This window comes from Prionailurus bengalensis, chromosome A2 (assembly GCF_016509475.1).
Source record: "Prionailurus bengalensis isolate Pbe53 chromosome A2, Fcat_Pben_1.1_paternal_pri, whole genome shotgun sequence".
In the NCBI taxonomy this organism is placed as follows: domain Eukaryota; kingdom Metazoa; phylum Chordata; class Mammalia; order Carnivora; family Felidae; genus Prionailurus; species Prionailurus bengalensis.
Window position 1 is genome coordinate 82,106,837 of NC_057348.1, and position 22,522 is coordinate 82,129,358.

The 22,522-nt window shown below is 35.7% G+C and overlaps 1 protein-coding gene across 5 annotated transcripts in view; it reads right to left on the bottom strand.

Annotated features, from left to right (window-relative positions):
- The window catches only part of MAGI2 (membrane associated guanylate kinase, WW and PDZ domain containing 2), a 1,357,364-nt gene that overhangs the window by 337,307 nt on the left and 997,535 nt on the right, over positions 1 to 22,522 (bottom strand). The gene's annotated exons all lie outside the window — the stretch shown is intronic.

Below are 22,522 nucleotides of genomic sequence, written 5' to 3' on the forward strand. Positions count from 1 at the left end.
ATACATGCATAGCACCTAGAACCTAAGGAAGATATATTGGCATGCTTTCAATGATATGTTTAAATGAAATTTAAAAGTTTTATTATTACAGTAATAACACATGTTCACTATAGGCAAGGCACAGTTATAGACAGAAAATTAGAATTATCTGCAGTGTTGCCATCCAGAGATAACCACTGCTAATATTTTGGTGGATATCCTTTAACTATTTTCATACATAGGTATTTGTGACTCATTTTTTCAGAGATCAGATCACAGAGTGCACATCATTTTCATAGCCTGTTATTTCTACTTGACAGAGTATCAAGGGCATCTTCAATGTGAATGAGCATTACTGCAGAATGCCACTTTTAGTGGCAGGTGGTGGTCTTCAGTATGGCTAGGGTCTGTACAACACTACCTCTTCTGTTATTGAACATTTGGGACTTTCCGGTTTTTACCTGTTATATGTCACCTGTGTTGGACTCACTAAACCTAAGTCTTCCATCATTTTCCCGGTAACTTAGTCATAATAAATTCCTATAGGTGGAATTTTGGATTAAAGGGCATCTACCCTTTTATGGTCTTTGATCTAAATTGACAGATTAGCACTGTGCTACTCACAAGATAGAACAATTTATAATCTCACTGGGGGTGTATGAATAATTTTGGTTTTCGGTACTATCGAATCAAATGCAGGTCCACGATTCTTCATCCAAAACTTTTATGGACAGTTAGGTTTTAGAATTAAGAAGTTTTCTGATTTTCAGAAGTTAACACGATGCAAATGTCTTCTGTCCCATAATACTCCAAGCAGAGTCTGGGGAAGCAGTTTTTAATCAAATACATGAGCATTTATGCAGCCAAAATTATGTGATCTGTACCAAGAGGCACACATAAGGACTACTTCATATCAGTGAGCACTGTTTTGTTTCCAGAGTGTCCAGGTCAGGTCACATTTTGCTGCCAAATGAGTTACAAAAGACAGTTTTAAGAGCTTTTGAATTTTTGAATATCCAGATAAAGTATTGTGTATCATTATTTTAAAAACCAACCACATTGATTTTAAAATGGCAACTTGTGGTTGGTTTAAGTTACCTTCCTTGGGTTGCTAGCTAGTTAGAACAGTTTTTGTAGGTTTATCCTCAGGCAATTGTGTTTTCTTTTGTACATTTCTCATTTTTAAAAGTCAATCCCTGGGGTGCCTGGGTGGCGCAGTCGGTTAAGCGTCCGACTTCAGCCAGGTCACGATCTCGCGGTCCGTGAGTTCGAGCCCCGCGTCGGGCTCTGGGCTGATGGCTCAGAGCTTGGAGCCTGTTTCCGATTCTGTGTCTCCCTCTCTCTCTGCCCCTCCCGCGTTCATGCTCTGTCTCTCTCTGTCCCAAAAATAAATAAACGTTGAAAAAAAAATTAAAAAAAAAAAAAGTCAATCCCTAAGAGTTCTTTATGTATTAAGGATATTAATCCTTTGTCACATGTTGCATATGTGTTTTTGAGTTTGTTTAGATTTAATTTTGAACATTTTCTTTTACACATAGATGTTTTAAATTTTATTCGGTAAATTTCTCAGCGTTTTCACTTAGGTTTTGTCATTGGAGCCTACTTAAATACTGAAGATATTTTTCTAGTGTTTCTTTATCTTGTTTTAACATAAAGTCTAAGCTATGTTTTATTTATATCTCTTAGATTAGTCATATCTGAATGAATATATAACACTAAATTGTGCAGTACCTTAAGAAATTTTTTTTCAAAATGATCATGATAGCATTACTGAATAGTCACTACGATCAAGGTACTGATGGACTTACCATGTGTTTAACTCATTTATCCTAAAGAACTCAGAATTGAAAATCCTTGTATTCTGCTTCCAGTGATCTTAACCAATTTAGATATCAATTTAGACACTCTGTTTAGCACAGCATAAACACACTTAATTTAGATTAAGGACAATAATAGTCCAGATGGTTTTCACCAAATCCCCCTAGCTATTGGAGAATTTGCCTATTAAAAAGAAGAATCTGTTTGACAGATATCTACTGGGTGCCCTTGACAAGCAGCAAAAGTAAAAGAATATACAGAGAATAGCAACTGATATTATGACAATTTATTAATATGGCTGAATACATGGATTCATATTTATAATAGGTTTATCATCTCATGAATACAATAATATGTAAAGTAATCACATTCAATAATATATAAAGTAAACAGCTAACATGCTTAATTTTATGGATACTAGTCTTGTGTCTTAATGGTATTGTTATATGGAAACGTATGATGGTCGAATTTTTAAAATTATATTTTATAATGTAAACTGTTTCTTCACTTATTCCTTATCTTTGACTCATTCTTTGAGTAAGTTACTAATTCTAAGCAATGCATCCCCAAAGTACAGAGTTAATTGATTCCTTATCTTTGTAGATTTGCAATGCAAAAGGTTCTGGAAACTATTTATTTAGTATCCTGCGTCACTTGCCATCATGAAGTATTCATCAGAATTTACGGGGAATCTGATTTGCTTTGCCTAACATATCAATGTATTTTGTTTCTTTGCTTGATTGTTCTACATTTCCAAAATAAATTATTAATTCGTTCAAAAACAAAACTATATATTACAAATATTTATACTCTAAAAATTGAAGTATTTTCATTATTAGTGATTCTTGACTCACAATTTTTTTGGGGGGAGGAAGTAATTTTTATTAAACATTTTATTCCAGATAAATGAATTATAATCTCATTTTTTTAAAATATATTTTTTACCACATTTGACCCAAGGTGAAAAGAGATAAAAAAAACATAATGAGAGCTAAATGCTATGTGCTAGGCATTGTTTATGTACATTATAAAAAACAAATAACTTAATCCTCAAAATTAACTTGTAAGGTACATTATTATCACACTCAATTACAAGACGAGGAAATGAAGATACCAAAAGATTCCGACAGTTAATTGTTCAAGTTTTAAACTCCTATGTCCCAATCCAGAGCCTGCATTTTAATTAATTTATTAATTTTTCATTTACTTATTTTGAGACAAGATGATACACTAACCCTCTGTTATAAAAGCTATTATTCATTTTATTTTAAATATCTACAAGGGGTTCAGTAATAGATACATTCATCAGTTCATATATAAATGTGGCACAATGGGTATAAAAATCTACAACCAATGTTTAAATGCTCTGTATGTGTGTATACGAGTGTGTGTGTGTGCATGTGTGTGTGCACATGTATGTATGTGTACATTCCCCTTAATGACATTTGCTTGAGTAGTAAAGAAAGGTCTAGGCTAGAATGTCAATGAAAAAACACAAGTTTTTCTTCACTCATAAAAAGACAACTCATAAAATAAACTTTTTAGGATTATAAGCTGAATAGTATATATATAGACGATGAAAAGTTAAAGTTAAGAATCATCTTTCACTGTGAAAATGAGCTATTTGGACTTGTGAATTAGTTTTTAAAAATGAATTGCTTCTCTTTAAAATTATGCTAATGATTGAGAAAAAGAATTTCCAATTTTGTACTGTTTGCCCAATTAGGCAAGCATGTAGCTTGGAGCTCTTGGGTCTTGGGTTATTTAGAGTACTGTATTCAACAATACCCGACACATTTGAGAATGATTAAGGTCACACTAATGAAAGAATAACATATACAATGAAACAAGGGAAAATAAACACTTGAGATCAACAAGGTTAATGCTGCATTAAAAACTGTTTTAATTGAGATTTTCCTCAGGCCATGGAACCATGGAGCAAATTCAGTGACTAGATATTCGTATCATGATCCACTCTGCAAAAGTCTGTGTTAAGGTCTACATTAACGTAGTAAGTCTAGCCTGTAAGAATATCAAAAGATGAAAGGGGCATCCAGTTATGCCTGGATTCTGCCATAGCCACCATGATATATATTTTTTGCTTATTTGTTTTACTCCAATTTATTTATTTGTTTATATTTATTTGTTATGTCCATTTTCATTGCCAAAAAACCAAGACTCCTTTATGCTAGCACACAAGAAGCAGTTTTCAGGCTGCAACTGGGAAACTTGTAGAATTGAAGGACAGTATTTCTTTTGGAAATGGGACTCGAATACTGGACAGATGTAAAAAAGCTAGCTAGGATATAAAACCTTAGGGTATCTCAGAAAGGTCCTGTTTGTCTCACTCACTTTGTCTTTTAAACTGTGCCTCATTTCTCTATGTCTCTCTTTCTTTCTTTCAGTTCCAATTCCACTGTGTACATCTCCTTCTTTCTTTTCTACCATCTACTTCTCTGGCTCATCTTGCATATGTCCTGGAAAGGTCACCCCATACTTGACTCTATGTTATTTTTTAATCTCAAGCACTGCTATCACTACTTGATCTCTGAGTTTTTCAATTCTGTGACCTATCTCCCAAAGGATTCATGAATCCTGCTCATTTTCTTCAAAATAGATACAAGTGACTTGACTTGGAAGATCAATGTAATGGTTGCCCTCAGGTGAAGAATCCACTCACAAAATAATAGGGTATGGCTGTGGCCTGTGCCCTTTTGGTAGATACAAAGCCACATCTGGCAAAATCAAATAGAGAGACACCCTATAGAATAACCAGTCAATACTCTTCAAATGTGTCAAGGTCATGAAACAGAGAAATAGATTGAGGTTCTGTCACAGTGTGAAGGAAACTATTGAGACAGGGAAACTAAATGGATTGTAGGATTGGGTCCCAGACCAGAAAAAGGACATTAGTGGGATGACTGGTAAAATTCAAGTAAGATTTGTAGATTAGTTGATAGTCTACATTAATGTTAATTTCCTGGCTTCAGTAATTATACTCCTGAAAGATGTTAACATTAGGGGAAAGCTAGGTGAGAGATACATGGAAACATTATAGTATTTTTGGCAAATTTTGGAAATCTAAAATACCTTCTTGATAAAAACACCGAAAAAAGCTATTTTACAACTCTCACTATCAGAGGACCTCTACCCACACTTCATTAATGTTCAATCTGATAATGATGTTAATTTTTTATACAAAATAAGAATGTAGGATTTTGTATTTATATTCTTTTATAATATGTTGATTTCTTTCAATAGACAATTCAAAGCGACTTTCAATTTTGTTATTTTACCTTTTTTTTCTGTTGCCTATATTTCTGCTCATTGGAGAAACAAGGTAAATACATTTATGTTGAAGTGTTACTGCATCTTGAATCTTAGAACATACAGATTGAATAATATGAGTTTAAAATCTGGAGTCAGGCTTTGTTCCTTTTCTGGGGTCACTGTCCTGCATGAGCCACAACATGGTTATGTTAATTCATACAAGGTTGTATGGAGGCCCATCCTTCTGGGTAGCTTAAAATTCTCTCCAAAGCCAGAAAGGCAGACAAATTTAGAAAGTAATAAAATACTAGAAACAAGGAAAAGGACCAGAATGGGAAACTATTTCCATTAACCCTATATTACATTTTCGGACTAACTTTTTTTTTAATTTAGGCTTTTGCTGTTGTGTTTTAGAGGTAATAACATTACCACAGAACATAAGAAACATACAAAGTTTCCTTAGTTTAAATAATACAGTGCGTAGCAAACAATGTGGTAATAGCTAATACTAATGTTAAAATATTTTCCTCCAGTCTTTTTTAAAAAATTTACTTATTTATTTTTAGAGAGAGAGAGAATGAGCAGGGCAGGGGCAGAGAGAGAGAGGAAGAGAGAGAATCCCAAGCAGGCTCCATACTGTCAGCACAGAGACCAATGCAGGGCTTGATCCCATGAAGTATGAAATCATGACTTGAACTGAAATCAAGAGTCAGATGCTTAACCGACTAAGCCCCTTCCTCCAATCTTTATTACATTTTTTCTGTATACATAGTATACAAATTAGGAATGATATTAAATTTTTTCTGGAAAAGTGATATAACTTGCTTCCAAGTAGTTCTTAGGGGTTTTAGTAGTTATTAGGAGTGTAAGTGAGTTTAAACAAGAGTCCTCAGCATGAGTTTTTATAAGAAATACATTTTTAGAATTAAAGAGAAAAAAAAGGAAGAGAAGGATACTATGTCAGAATAAAATATACAAAAGATGATTTTTTCTTATTAATAAACTTTATTATATTTTTGTCTCTTCCTGTATTCAAAAATGCATTTGTAATTATAAAAGTAAATTCTGAATACATTCTGGTTTTTAAAAAAATTCATTTAATATTGATGTATGAAGAAATGTGCACTCAATAAAATTTTGATCATTCAGGGGCCATTTTCTGCCTGGAAAAAAGTTAGCAAATACAGATGCGAACTTTTGCAGTGCTAACTATAAGATGGCAGAGTACTGTAATCTATTTGAGATAGTGATAAGGAGTGGAGACTCAAAGGCATGGCACAAAAAAAGGATATTGTCTGGTAAAGACTCAGAAATAGTCAAACTTGGTTTAAGTTTGCAAAATTCATTTGAAGTTCATAACGTGATGAACCTAGTGTTTTTCTCTATATTCCTAGAGCTTTGGAGAAGGTCTGGCTATAAAGTAAGATTCAGGAAGCAAATATATGCTGAAGATTTGAAATATACATCTCCAGTTTCCTCTTAACCTCTGTAAGTCTATGTTAATCCATTCATCGATCTATCTATTTATCATCATCATCCACTTAAAATTATTTATGGAAGGATACTGGGCTTCTATAGTGTAAAGGCTGACATGTAAATTTTAACCTCTCTGCTTACCCTGAAAAGCCATAAATATCCACTAAGAGAGCAATAAAACCACCCATAATGCATATCTACAACATAATTAGAAGAAAGAAAATACTGTAAACTCAAAAGTTATATGTAAGTAGAGATTTAAATGCCTCAAATCAGCAGAGTCAGCTCAGAAGCCCATTCCAGATCAGAAAGGTGGATAGTGTGCAGTAAAAAGGAGAGCACTCCAGCAGCCATGAGTGAAAACAAAAAGGCAAAATCACCCTCAGAAAGATAAATTCCCATCTGGAGTGGTGAAATGCTGATAGCAGATAGCAGCTGATAGCAGTTCTGTTGATCAGAACATAGCTTCCGGGGAATTAAGTGCAGGGAGTTTGGAAGTGAGAAGAATGAGAAGTGGAGTCTTAGGAAGGCACTGCTTAAGTAGAAGAGGGAGCTGGGTGCCTGGGTGGCTCAGTGGTTTAATTGTCAGACTTCTGCTTAGGTCATGATCTCCTGGGCTGAGATCTGAGCTCTGGGCTGACAGCTCACAGCCTGGATCCCACTTCAGATTCTGTGTCTCCCTCTTTCTCTGCCCTTCTAGTTGTGCTCTGTCTCTGTCTGTCTGTCTGTCTCTCTCTCACCCTCTCTGTCTCAAAAATAAATAAACATTAAAAAAATTACAAAAAACAACAAAAGAAGAGGAGAGAGCTAATATCAATGGAGGAAACGACCTTTAGAAATTTGGTTTTGATAGAAAAAGCATGAAGTAGAAATTATGCATCACAGAAACAAAACAGAATTCTAGGATCATAAGACATACCAACTACTCCCTCTGCAAAAAGTCTTTCACTAAAGAATCAGTACTTCACAAAAGAAACAGAAGAGGGTGCTCCTGAACTAAGAATGTAGTATGCTTATATAAAACTTAATGCTTATATAAAACTGTTACTGCTGGTCTATGAAAAAAAAGTTCAAAATCAATAGAAAATAGCAGATAGCATTCATACATTACATAATAAGAAAGAAGAGTAAAAATGATGCAGCTAATGATAGTTTGCTATCCTCCCTCAGAAGAAAATTAAAACAAAAACCCAAATGAGAAAAGTGTATTGAAATCTCAAGATATTTTGAAACAAGTATCTATATACATAGAACAACTTTTTTTTTTTTTAATTTTTTTTTTTCAACATTTTATTTATTTTTGGGACAGAGAGAGACAGAGCATGAACGGGGGAGGGGCAGAGAGAGAGGGAGACACAGAATCGGAAACAGGCTCCAGGCTCTGAGCCATCAGCCCAGAGCCCGACGCGGGGCTCGAACTCCCGGACCGCGAGATCGTGACCTGGCTGAAGTCGGACGCTGAACCGACTGCGCCACCCAGGCGCCCCTAGAACAACTTTTTGAATAAAAATTTTAAAAGCTCTGAGTAGATAAAAATCAGAAAGATAGTAGAGTTGACCAAAATGAGAAAATACATTACAAAAATTCTTTAAATTGAAACTAAATTATGAGCTGTCCAAGAGGAAATAGATTCAATTGAAAATATAATAGGCATCATTAAGAAAAAAACATGACAATACTCAAGAGAACAAAATGAAACAAGCAAAAGGTGAAAAGAATCAAAAAATAGTCATTAATATAAAAGATAAAGATGATCCAGTACATGTATAAGTGGAATGAATGAAGAAAACAATAGAACTAATACTTGAAACTATAATCCAAAAATAAAATAACTATGTATGCTGAAATATCTCCCCATGTATTTGGAACATTGTCCCAGAATAGTCAATTTCAAGATATATACCAGTTAGCCATTAGACTTAAAAAAAGTCAAGGAAAAACTGGGTAAAATATAAGTTCCTTACAATGGGAAAAAAATATCAAGTTGATATCACATTTCAGGAACAACATGCATAGACAACAGTGAAGTAGCATTGTAAAGAATCTCAAAGAAACGGTGAGCCAATTTTATATCCAGCCAACTTATCTTTCAAACACACACACACACACACACACACACACACACACACACACAATGAGTTTAAAATATGCAAGAACTTGGGGAATACTGTATCCAAGAAACCTTCCTGAAGTACTACTTAATTAAACCAACCTTAATTCAACCAAGAAATGACTGGAGAAAAGGAATGATAGTAATCATTATACAGTTAATTGTAGATATAAGTGTAGGACAAAGGGTGGGAACAAGGATTAATTGTTGCTTTGTTACAAGGTGAGAGCCAGAGTATCACTTAAAGCTAGCAAGTGAACAGGGCCTTATAAAAAGGTATCAGAATAAAGGTAAATATTACAACACAAATACAGACTATTCTAACTACCAAAACAAACAAAACCCCAAAGAAAACAGACCACACAGAGAAAGGGCCACAATCAATAGGACATGATATGGTCAATAAATATAAGATAAAATAATATGACCATTAAAACATAGAAATGAATGCAGTTTATTTTTCTCAAGATTTTCTGATTAGCTCATAAAGAGAAAAACCTACTCTATGCTGTAAAGAATAGGCACATTTAAATAAAGTAACTCAAAAAAGCTAAACATAAAGACTTGGGCAAAGATATACCAGACAGATAGAAAAAAAGAAAACAGCAGGATTATAGTCTTGCTATCAGATTTAGAGTTCAAGATAAGAGCATTAACCAGAATAAGGAACATTACTTTATAACAATAAAGGTCGCAATTTATAATGAAGATATAATAGTAAATATCTGTATGATAAATAATACAAACTACTTTTATAAAACAGTAACTACAGGAGCTGCAAGAAGAAATAGAAATACATTAATGACAAATATTTAAGACAGCTCTCAGTCTAAGATAGATCAAGTTGACAAAATGACAGATATAGAGCAACTAAATAGAGTATAATTAATTAGACAAACCTTATAGTTCTCCCTTCCTATTTCTTTTTCTAGTTTTATACCTCAGTAATAGAGAATATATATTCTTCTCAAGTACTTGCTGAACATTCTTCAAAATTGTTTATATATTACAAAAGTTTTAATAAATTCTACAAAGCAGAAATAACACAAACAGGAATCTCTGACCATAAGGTAATAAAATATAGACATTAATAATAAAATCATAATCAAAAGAATTCTTGTCTAGATATTAAAAACTCTAAATAAACAACTTTTGTGTCAAAAAGAAAATGTAAACTGAAATTGCAGAATTTCTAGAAGCAACGAGAAAACACTAAGTAGCAAAATCTGTTGGGTATAATTAAAATTGATCAGAGAAAATTTTATGTCATATATATATTTTATGCCATATATATATGTATGTGTGTGTATATATATATATATATATATATATAAAAGAAATAACAAAGGGATTCCTCCCCCCAAAAACCCCAAAAACAAAAAAGGAATACAAATGATAAAAGAAAAAAGTCATATGGTAGATAACTGAAAAATAGTAACACTAATCAAAATGTTGTTTCATTTTATTTAAAATAAAATTTTCTTTTAATGGTTATTTATTTTTGAGAAAGAGAGAGAGAGAGACAGAGTGTGAGCAGGGTAGGGGCAGAGAGAGAGGGAGATACAGAATCTGAAGCAGGCTCCAGGCTCTGAGCTATCAGTACAGAGCCTGACGTGGGGCTCAAACTCACGGCCTATGAGATCATGACCTGAGCCAAAGTCGAATGCTTAACCAACTGAGCCACCCAGGTGCCCCTATTTTTTTTATTAAAAAAAATTTTTTTTAACATTTATTTATTTTTTGAGAGACAGAGAGAGACAGAGCAAGAGCAGGGGAGGGGCAGAGAGAGAGGAAGTCACAGATTCCAAAGCAGACTCCAGGCTCTGAGCTGTCAGCACAGAGCCCCACAGGGGGCTCAAACTCATGAACTATGAGATCATGACCTGAGGTGAAGTCAGATGCTTAACCAACTGAGCCACCCAGGCGCCCCTATTTCATTTTAAAAATTAGCAAAATAAATACTAATTTAAGATTAAAAAATGATAAGTCACATATAACAACGTAAGAAAGAAAAAAGGGAAGCAATCATAAAAATTGTAGAATATGTTGCACAAACATATGCTAACAAAATCAAAAACCTAAATGAAATGCATAATTTCTTAGGAAAATATAATTTATCATGACTGGCCCCAATAAAGATAGAGAAACTTAAATAGACAGGTTTTAGTCAATGTACAATACTAAACTCTAAATGGAGAAGAAACAAATGAAACAATATGAATATTAGAGATAAATTCCTTTATAAACTGGGTGTGAGGAAAGGCTTTCTTATGACTCAAACTTGACAAATTTGACTACATAGAAGTGAACAAGAATCTTTGTACACTCCAAAACACCAAAGTCAACATTAAAAGATACATGACAAACTGAGACAAAAAGATGTGTAACATCTATCAATGATAAAAGGCTGCTCTCCTTCACACAAAAACTCTTAAAAAGTGAAGGGAAAAAAAAGAAAAAAGAGACTAAAAACTTGATACAAAAATGTACAAGAGGTAGGAATAGACAATTTACAAAAAGTATTCACACGTCGTCACATGTGAAAAGATGCCCAATTCCTTCATCACAAGAGAACTGCAAATTAACACTATATTGAGATACCACTGCTTACCCATCAGATTGGCAAAAATTCAAAAGCTTGAGGACAGGGGTATCTGGGTGGCTCAGTCGGTTAAGCTCCTACTCTGGATTTTGGCTCAGGTCATGATCTCACAGTTGGTGAGATTGAGCCCCTTGTGGGATTTTCTCTCTCTCCCTCTCTTCTGCCCCTCCCCCTGGTCACACTCTCTCTCACAAAATAAATAAATAAACATTAAAAAAAAAAACTCGAGGACACACCCTTTTGGCAGGGTTGTGGAAGACCTGGTCTCCCTCATATCTTGCTGATAGCTGGTCAATATGAACACAACCTCTCTTGAGGGGAATTTGGCATAAAATGGACACATTTTACCTTTCGATCCAACAACAGTCATTACTCTAAGAAATTTCTCTAAAGTTTCATCTTTAACAATATGAAAAACCTCAGAAACGTACAAGGTTATTCACTGCAGTACTGTTTTACTAGCAAACCATGGAAACAACCTCAATATCCAATCAGGGATAACAGTTTAAATAAACACAGCATATGCACACGGAGCTGCAAAACCTATGGGAAAAATCTCTATGATCTGATATAGTGATTTGTGGGAGAGATTGCTAAACGAAAACCTTCCTATGCTCATTCTTGGAAAAAAAAAAAAGGTATACAAAAAAGAGCCGGAAACTAAAGAAACTGCTTAATTAAAGGAGGTGGGCCTGAACGATAAAGTCAAAGGGATAGGAAAGGAGGCTTCTTTGTACTTCTTTACAAACCTCATCAGTGTGCTTCTATTCGAAAAAACAAAACTGAATAAAATAAGATGGAAAAAAATACCCTAAAATTGAATATAAACAAAAGAAAATGAACCTAACTGTATATGAAATTGCTAACCACTCAGGATAAGAAAAAGGCAAGTATTAGAGAAATTACAGATTTGGGGGTCAGGGTTTCATTATACAAAGACTCAGAAGATAAAAGCATTGAGGAAATATCACTGAGGTTGGAGAATAACTGTATTTATAATGCTGCACAATTTTGGTAGGCTTTCCTGACAGTGCAGTTCAGGATACTGGTTTCTGAAGCTTGGGGTTAATTTACATTAGTTCTTATGCCTTTTACACTGGGAAGCCCTGTGGGTCTGGCATTTAGGATCCTCTTGAACAAAAAGTTGCAATAACAAAAGTTTCAAGGGTTTGGGGGTGGGGCAAACATTAATTTTAGTGATTTAGACCTAAGGCCAGACTAGAATTTAATAATTCAGAGAGGAGGCACAGGTCCCTAGAAAGGATAGGTTTGATGAAATTCTCTCTGACTGACACTTGTTCTTAAGCTGATAGTGACCTTAGAGAGCTGATAGGTTCTTTGGGCATTATGGAGGCTGCAGAAGTGGACTCCATTCATTATGAGAATCTGCCTTTCTAAGTAAAGACAACAATCTCAGAACTATTGTAGATACTGGGCATTTGGCTTTCAATGGAATGTAAGGCATAAAGTTATTACAGCAGGAAACTTACAAAAGCCTGGTAATTCAAAGCAGGTATCTCTTTAGGGAGGGTCTATCAGAGTTCTGCCACCTGTGTGGGACCAGGAATGGCATTTTGGCTTCAGGATGCAAGGTCTTATTTAGAGATGAAGTAATACATGAATCTTGGCCTGTAAAGCTTCTAAGAGGGAAAACTTAGGGAAGAGGTCGGGCCCAGCGCAGGAGACTGGAGACTGATGGCCTTCTTTCTCCTTAGTTGTCAAATTTTCCCCTACAGGGGGATCAGTCTATTCTACAGGCTGCTGAGTGGATTACACAGCTCCAACTGGGGAGTGCAGACAGGTGAGAGGTCTGGAAGTTAACTAGCTCCTAGCATGCTCTCCCATGCTAGAACAGTCTATATTTTAATTTTGACTCAGACTGAACATTGACAGATAATGAGGGCTTTAGGAATTGTTTAGCCACCATCTTCCAGGGAGCCAAGATAAAGACCGGGATAGGTTATGAGAAAGAAAAAATAAATAAAAAATTTTGCTTTAATTCTTCACTTTACCTTATCAGTGAAGATTTTAAAGATGTAGAAAAAAAAAATAGCTCAGAGAAATGACCGCATTTTACCATGGTTTTGGTGATGGTTATGATTGCTGTTTTCTTTTATGTCCCTGAAATAACACTTTCAATGGAATGTTCAATGGTTTTGTGGTTCAAAGTGTTCTTGATAAGATCTGGATGTGTTAGTCCAAGTGAAATTTGCAATTAACTGTTGATGACATTACTTAACACAGCTCTCATATTGTAACATTTTCTGAGGCCCTTTTTCATTCAAGAAATATTTATTGCTCATCTACTTTGAGGGAAGCAGTGGACTAAGCTGGAAGGTATAGGAATAAGTCTCAATATCCATGGAATGACAATTTTGGTCAGAGCCAGTCTGTTAACAAATACTTTCACTAATTATTAATTCATTATAATTTATGGTATACGCTACCAGGAGAAGTGTATGTATATTTTACTCTACCTAAACTCTCAGGTAATTTTTGAAGAGCTTGGAATCACAGGTTGTTACATTTCATGGGTATAATTCATTACAATTGATTTAAATAGACCTAATGCAATAAGTCAGCAACACACTTGTCAATTGGGTATTTTGGGGTGAATTCACACAACGGATGTCATTTTTCTAGTGAAGCAGTCTTTTTAAATTGAATGAACTTGATATATACAAGAAAGTTCTAACTATTTAAAATCTCTGGGGACAACTAAATATTGAACATCAGTGCAGTTAAGGGCTTGGAAAAATGAAATTTAAAATTTACTTATGTTTATTATATTAGATGAGCTGAATTCTACTTAGGAATATGCCCTAATTTCATTTTCTATTTAATATGCAGCCTCAGAGCATTGTTTAATTAAAATGCCACTTAGACCAGTGAAATGGATCAGACTGAGCACAAATCTACGGCTGCTAACCAATGTGCAGAAGGATGAGCTCGCTCTCTGTAGTGGTGCCATCTGAGCCACTGCCCACAATGCTGGGTCAGAGAAGCACCATGACACTTCTGCATGCCATTAAATAGTAACATCAGTTTTGCTTTTGCCATGACACTCATGGATCCTAAGAGACTTGCATGCTTCATAAATAAGCAAGCTGGACATCTATCAAATTGGGGTGATGTGGGGTTGTCATAGAGCCTCTACTTTATCTGGTCTGCTGAGTTTTGGGTCTTTCTGCCAGAACAAAGAAGGAGTGCATAGACATTTTTGAAAAGGACGCTGAAAAAAAATCCATAAAAATACCAATTGTCAACAGTCTCCAGGGAGAGGAAGGAAAAGAGGATAGCTTCCGTATTTTCCATCTGTGTCATGGAATGTTTTTAAACATTAACAGAATAGGCAGGCTGACCAAGCTCACAGTGCTCTGTTTTATACTTGTTCTGGGTGGAGAAAACACCTACTTGTCAGCAGTACCTGTCACAGATAGATCACAGGGTGTCAAAGGTAGTGAGAGTTGAGACACAAGATAGGGAAAGGCTTTTCCCATAGCGTGAAAAGAGGAGGTTGAGTATTCAGAGTGTAACTGTAACAATGAGATTTCTGATTCCCTACCTGGTATTAATTTAAGGCATTACTGCTGCCTTTTAAAATTTAATGATGGGAATGTCCACATGCAGACATTAAATTATATTCATATAGCCAGATGTGTGTGTGTGTGTGTGTGTGTGTGTGTGGGATTGTCCCAATGTTCTCTTCCAAAATAATTTCCTGTCTATATGATTTTAGCTAGATCCCTAGGTAGAGATATTGGAATCATAGTCTCCACCCCCTACCCCATCTTGGCAATATAGTGTAGTGAATGGTGACTTCACAGGACATAAGCATCTTTACATTTGAGGTGGGTGAATGGTATAAATATGACAAATACACCTTCAGTTACATTACAATTAATTAAATCATCATAATACCAGCCAGCATAAAAAAGCACCAAAGTGTCTATTAATATAGATTATGCTGGCATCTACCTTCAAATATGAGCATTCGCTTCAAATATGGGGCTTTACTGAAAGGGGGGAGTGGTGCAGTTTTAATACAAATCCTAAATTTCCTGTTCCACATAAAACAGAGTGATGCTTTCCATTAGTAAGTTCCTAGCACAAAAGAGGGCAGAACATTTTTCCCAGTGATATGGTCACTGTGATTTACATGAATGTTCACCTATTTAGCTCTGTCCCATATCTGCAGTGTTCCAGGACAGAAGGACTGGATTAGATGTAGGAATAGGGAAATGAAATCTCATCCTAATAAAACCCAGAATCCTTTTTGATAAAATTAATAATATGGTAGTGAGGTATGATGTAGTAATGTAAAAAAAAATAGAGGATTTGGAATTAACAGCATGTACTGCATCGCTGCTTTGCATTATGGTAGAAAGAAACAGAAAAACATAAAGAGCTGAGGATGGGATATCCTAATGCTATCTGCAGGAAAAGACCTGGAATAGGAAACACGATGCCTGATGTGTCTGCAAGGTATCCAATGCCTAAAACACTGGGAAAATCTTGGAGAGCACTTCACCCCAGTGAAAAATATTGTTCTTATAAAGCTGTCAGAGTCTGTCTGAGCTGGGGTTACCTGGCATGTAAGAGCCAGTCATTCCCACAAATTAGGCTGCCCTGCAGGCGTGTCTAACTTACATGCCAGCCTTTCAGGAAATGTTAAAGGCCCAAGCGGAGCTGTGATTTGTACCTGTGGTAACAACTAGACTGTGTGTAAATCATACAAGCAGTGACAGTGTGATATGATGTAGCATTCAGCAACTTTGCGAGAGTCGACATGTAGAAATCCAAACTTTCCACAGCAGTGGCACTGTGCAGACAAAGCACACAGACTGTTTGGGAGGGTTACCTGGTCCAATAGAGGGAATCAATAATTTTTATTTGTAAAGGCCTTTTGAGGCAAAAATCACTGGAAATATTGATTTGTACACAGAACATCACTAGCTGAAATATTAATTGATATGATAAAGGGGTCAAGGTCATAGGCTACATTTTCTTTTTTTAAAAAAATTGTTTAGGGGCGCCTGGGTGGCGCAGTTGGTTAAGCGTCCGATTTCAGCCAGGTCACGATCTCGCGGTCCGCGAGTTCGAGCCCCGCGTCGGGCTCTGGGCTGATGGCTCAGAGCCTGGAGCCTGTGTCCGATTCTGTGTCTCCCCCTCTCTCTCTGCCCCTCCCCCGTTCATGCTCTGTCTCTCTCTGTCCCAAAAATAAATAAACGTTGAAAAAAAATTGTTTAGTGTTTATTTTTAGAGAGAGAGAGAGAAAGCGGGGCAGGGACAGAGAGTGAGGGAGACACAGAATCAGAAGCAGGCTCCAGGCTCAGAGCTGTCAACACAGAGTCCTACGTGGGGATCAAACACATGAACCAGGAGATCATGACCTAAGCTGAAGTCAGACGCTTAACCAACTGTGCCACCTAGGCACCCCTAGGCTCCATTTTTAGTGTAGTCTCAGATTCTTCTCTAAGTTTGCATTTTCAGAATGCAAATGTGTATCAGCTCTGACACACACAGGGCATATAGTCCAGACTGGAAGTATAATTAACAATGATAGTTTTTTTTTTTTAACATTTATTTTATTTTATTTTTTTGAGAGACAGAGTGTAAGGGGGGGAGGGGCAGAGAGAGAGGGACTCACAGAATCCAAAGCAGGCTTCAGGCTCTGAGCTGTCAGCACAGAGACTGACGCTGGGCTCAAACCCATGAACTGCGAGATGGTGACCGGAGTTGAATGCTCAACTGACTGAGCCACCCAGGTGCCCCAACGACAATAGTTTTCAAAACATGTTAACACACTTTTTTTTTCACACTCCTGTGTGGGTGACTCTCCCTCTATTTAAGCACTCACTTATTTTAGGAAATCTAGGCCTGCTTAAGTGGGGATATCAAGAGGAGGAGTCAAGAATCGATGTCTGACTTCCATGGGAAGTCATGGATGGGAGTAGAAACTGGAGGTGCAAAGTCCTGGGAGACAGGACACAGGATGCGGAGTCCTTACAACTCTGGTCAAGGGCAAGAACCATAACGTGAGCAGGTATAAGCCATTCTGCAGCACAACAGCAATGACAAAGAACAGCTGGCTGACCCCAGACCCACCCTCATTACCATAGGGATACCTGCTCATCGACTATACATACATCTAACATGTAGGAGGAGAGAAGAAACCCACTGCAGAAAAAATCTGATACAGCATTTGAGCTTTAATATTGACACACTATTACCCTCCTCCATCCCCCACCCTCAATAAGGCTGTTTTCAACTTAAAAAACAGCAGGAAAAAGCCCTTAGTTGGCAGATTCAAATTTTTTTTATCCTCCATCAAAGTAACCAAAGGTCCAAAGCAAATGATTAATTATATAAAATTAAAGTCTATAAAGTTTTCTTACATATGAGTTGTAGTTTACAAATACCAACCTGGCTGTAATAGCATTAAGTCAAAATTAAGTATTTATTTAAGTAACTATATTTGACAGAGATACTATAGGCTTTGGCAACAAATTTGATTTGAATTTTGGCTTTCCTTGGATAAGTCTCAGTTTTTTTTATCCTGCACTGTGTTACAGAGAATAGAAATGTAGACTGGCTAACATGCTTGGCACTCACTAAATGTTAGACACTACTATGACTCCTACTACCGCTGTTGCTACTCTGTCATCATCATCATCATCATCATCGTTGACAGCAGGAATTATAAAAGCAGCAATGGTAGGACCTGATGGAGTAATGGGTGCCGAGGGAACTTAGGGTCCATACTTGGAGGGTGGGCAGGTAAAAATCATTAGTGGTTTGCCTCATTACTGGAAGAAGAAGAAGGTTTCCTAGAATTATCTGAAATGTGGAAAAGAGATGATAAAAGTGGGTGTGGAAAGTGGGGACTGGAAAATTACTAAGTAGGTGGATCCTTTTCATTCTATTCTTCCTGTGTGAACTTGGCTTGAAGGCTTCAAAATAAGTAGACTAACATTTGGGAATGAAGCTTCAGCTGTGTGAGGAGAGGCCTGGATTATAAAAAAGATACTCTGGTACAAAGGGATGCCACCAGAATTCATAAGGAAGATTTTCTGAAGACCAATACAATTATGTCTGATTATAATTTTCTATTTAATATACATGTAAATGACTCCATTACAGGGAAATATTATGCTCTGGATTTTTATCTGAAAAAAGCAAAGTAACAAGCATATTTAAAATTATTTCTTTAGTTCACAAATCAAAAATGACACCAGTACTACAAATACAGCCCTTGAAGTAACAATGATAATTAAGATAAGAATGATATTTTCGTTACAATATTCTTTTTTGTTTGATCTGGCAACATTTTCTTTTAGTAAAATTTTAAGTGATTGAAAAATCTATTTCTGTTCAAAGACCAATCAATTACTGTCACTCAGAGATAATACTTAAAAGTAAACGATAAAATCTGTGGTTTAGAATTACAGTGTTAGAAAAAGAAAGATTTTTTCCCACTGGAAAATAAATAAAAGGTGATGTAGAACCCGAAAGTTACTTTATGGGTGTTAAAAATTAGCATACTATATACTCAGCAACCTGATAGAGATACAAATGAGTCCTAAATCTGCTGTGATGTAGGGTGTTCCACAGCGAGAGGGGAGGGCTGGAAAACTCAGGAAGCCCAGATGTCACAAGACAGACTGAGAAAGACTCCGTGGGCAGCGAAGAAAAAGAAGCAACAAAGAGAGGGAAAGAATATGGTATACTATTGAGGAAAGGGACTTCTATTGAGTTCCAAAGACTGTGTCATAACCATCTGCTTTGCCTCCTTCATGGTGAGAAACTTTAAAGACAGGCAGCATATCTTACTCATCTTTGTATTTCCCAAATCTAGTATTAAATGTTCAGCACAGGCATTTGTTAAAGGAATAGATGAGATCCTGTACCCATGGTGATGCTGGGAAAGATAAAATGTCTCATACCTGCATTTGAAGAGCACCCTCAGATTGGGTAGCACAAAACATTTTGGCTTTCTATGACATTAATATCTTAGTTTTGTTTTGTTATGTTATGTTATGTTCTTTTTTTTCAAAGTATTAATTCAATTTTTAGTTAGGTATTCTTGTAGTGAGAGTGTTTGCCCCATATTTCAAATATTTCCAGATGTGCTGGGTTAGGGCAGAAAGGCAGAAGAAAAAGTTGATATTGGCCATGCCCCATAAAGCTAACTTCCTACCTAGTTCGTTACCCCAACACAGGTATTAGAGAAGCACATATGGGTTAAAGAAAATGTTTTAGTAAAGAATATGAAAAATAGTCATTAAAATTTTAGTCACACTGGTTTTGGTAACAAGTTTTGCTAACTACTGGTTTTAGTAGTTTTTATTTTCCCTTTATGGACATTGCTTTTAACAAGCAGACTAATACTATTATTTTTTTACATTTTACAATAACATGGATGAAGTAGCACTGTGCAAGACTTTTACGTTTTCTTAGTTCAATTTTGCAAACCATTGTACACTTCCAAATTTATTCTTTTATATTTGAGACCTAGACACAATTTTTTATTGAGGCAGATCCCAAATTTCTCTCAAACTCTTTCTAGGGGCGATATATTTAGACTCTTGTTAGACATAGAATTCATTGTAAGTGAAGATGCCTAATATAAAATACTTAAGAAAATCATAGGAATGAAAGAAATTTTCAGATATCACTAGGTTCATTTCCATTTCTTCTATTGGCTTTATATTTACCATAGTGGACAGAGAGATGGATCAATGCCTTTTATTTCATTTTATTCACAGATTATTTTTTATTTGAACATTACAAAACTCACTACTCATTTATTCAAGTTTTACTGAATACTGTGCTAATAGCTAGAGATTAAAATTTTTCTGGGTGGCTCAGTTGGTTAAGTTTCTGACTCTTGACTTCAGCTCAGGTCATGGTCTCACAGTTCATGAGATCGAGCCCCACATTCTCTTTCTCTCTCTCCCTCTCTCTCTGAGCCTCCCTTGCTCACCGGCTCTTTTTCACTCTCTCTTGGAATAAAAACATAAAAACTTAAAAAAAATTTCTGTGTAAAGGGATTCACTGTACCAGTATACTTTAGAGATATTGTGGGTTTTTTCCAGACCACCACCATAAAGCAAATAAGCAAGACAAATGAATTTTTTGGTTTCCCAATGCATATAAAAGTTGCAGTACGTTATACTGTAGTCTATTAAAATGTGCAATAGCATTACCTCTAAAAAATGATGTATATATCTTAATTAAAAAGTTCTAAAAATGCTATCATCCCAGTAATAATCACTGATCACAGATCACCATAACAAATAAAATAATAATGAAAATGTTGGAAATATTATGGGAATTACCAAGTTGTGACACAGAAACACAAAATGAGCACTTGCCATTTGGAAAATGGCACCAACAGACCCTCAGTGCAAGGGTGCACAAACCTTCAATTTGTACAAAAAACTCACTAAGTTCATTAAAGAGAAGCGCAATAAAGTGAGGAGAAATTCTATAAATTGGGAAATGTCAAGGTAGAAGTATGTGCAGGTGTTCAAGTGAAGAGATGACTATTTATAGGAGGAACTGTAGTGGACAGCAGATGCTTTATAGGGAAGTTTCCCTAGAGCTCTGTCATAAAATATGAGTCAATATTTACCTGGCAACTCTTCTTACTGAGGGCAGTTTATTCTATGATGAAAAAAAAAGGCATTTAATCTCAATAAATGCTATTTGTGTTCCTGTCCCAATGTACCCAGGAGGTTATCTTTTAAATTTTTCATGGTCAAAATTATACCCCTTCCTGCCTCACTTCAGTTATTTAGCACCATGGAAACACTAAATTCAGCTATAATCGATCAATACTATATATTGGGTGCTGTGCAGAGTGCTTTACGTGAATCCTCTCATTTGATCCTCAAAGCAACTCTGTGGGGGAGGGGATTATTTTAGTGTGCTAAGTAGTTAAATAATTTGCCCAATGTCACAACTAGAATTAGTTTTGACAAGGGTTGTGAGTGGCAGTGCTGGAATCCTTTTGAAGAGGGGATTCCTTTTTGGACTGTCCCTCCTTAGAATTCCCACTGTCTTGAATATTGGTATGAGAATGTGGATACATCCCTCATTTATGAAAAATGCCCCAAAACTCTGAAATAATGTCCACCTTATTCTTCAGTAGGGGTCCAAATTCAATATTTTTAAAGCCCGTTATATTACATTTCCTTGTTCTGCAATAGATGTAGTTGTACAGAAAGATATCAACATACAGTATCTCAGCTAACATCAGAGTCATAATGTAATCATCAGTATTTATGCAGTAACACAGGTTATATTTATGAGGACACTCAGAAACATTAGAAACTAAAAATTCTTCTGGCATTTATGTGACAAGAAAATATGGATGTACTTGGAAGTCTATTTCATTTTATTTGAATTGTAATGCCATCTGCCAAAACTCTCAAAAACTACTGCTCTGACAGCATCAGAAAGGAACTTTGTGTGAGAAATCGGCATCTGTTTTTTTTACTTAATTTACAAAAGACACATTTTGTTTGCATTCATAAGAGCATTTTGCAAATTTACTACCCAATTAATATGTCATTCTGTGACACTGACAAAATAATCAGATTCTTAAATGAGTCTCATTTCTTTTGTTTTAACTCTACAAAGCATGAAAAGATTATATGGTGTAGCACAGAAATTTACTGTTTCAATTTATAATAATGCCATCTTTCCTCTATGAAGATGACATGACTAGCATCACCTGGGCATTGGCTTCAGGTAATTTCTAATAATGACAGTGAATTTGTGCCCAGTCATCCTTGCCTGGTTCCTACTGTGATATGAAGGTTGTACATTTGTGAAATGATGAATAGGATTTACCCAGAGTTAGAGACTGTAGAACAGAATGAAATTAAGTTTCAGAAGAACGGACTCCAAGATCATAAATTCTTTGAAAGTGTCTGGTGAGAGCTGAAACTGGCCAGATATCTGTCCACATGTTTCACAGATACATGATGGAGTAGACTTTGTATTTAACATGCTAGATATGGCAGAGGGGTACACTAACAGATGAGATCCTTACCTCTGAATAATTTATAATCTACTTAGAGAGGTAAGAGCATCTAATGTAAAAATAGATCCATAAAGAGTATTTATGAATGAAGATGCAGGTATGACTTAGTAATATACATAGATACTGTATGATTTCACACACCGTAAGTATGCCTTTAATTTTTCAATAGCTTCAAGACCTACTGATTTTCAAGTAGAATCACGAAGGAAGCAAA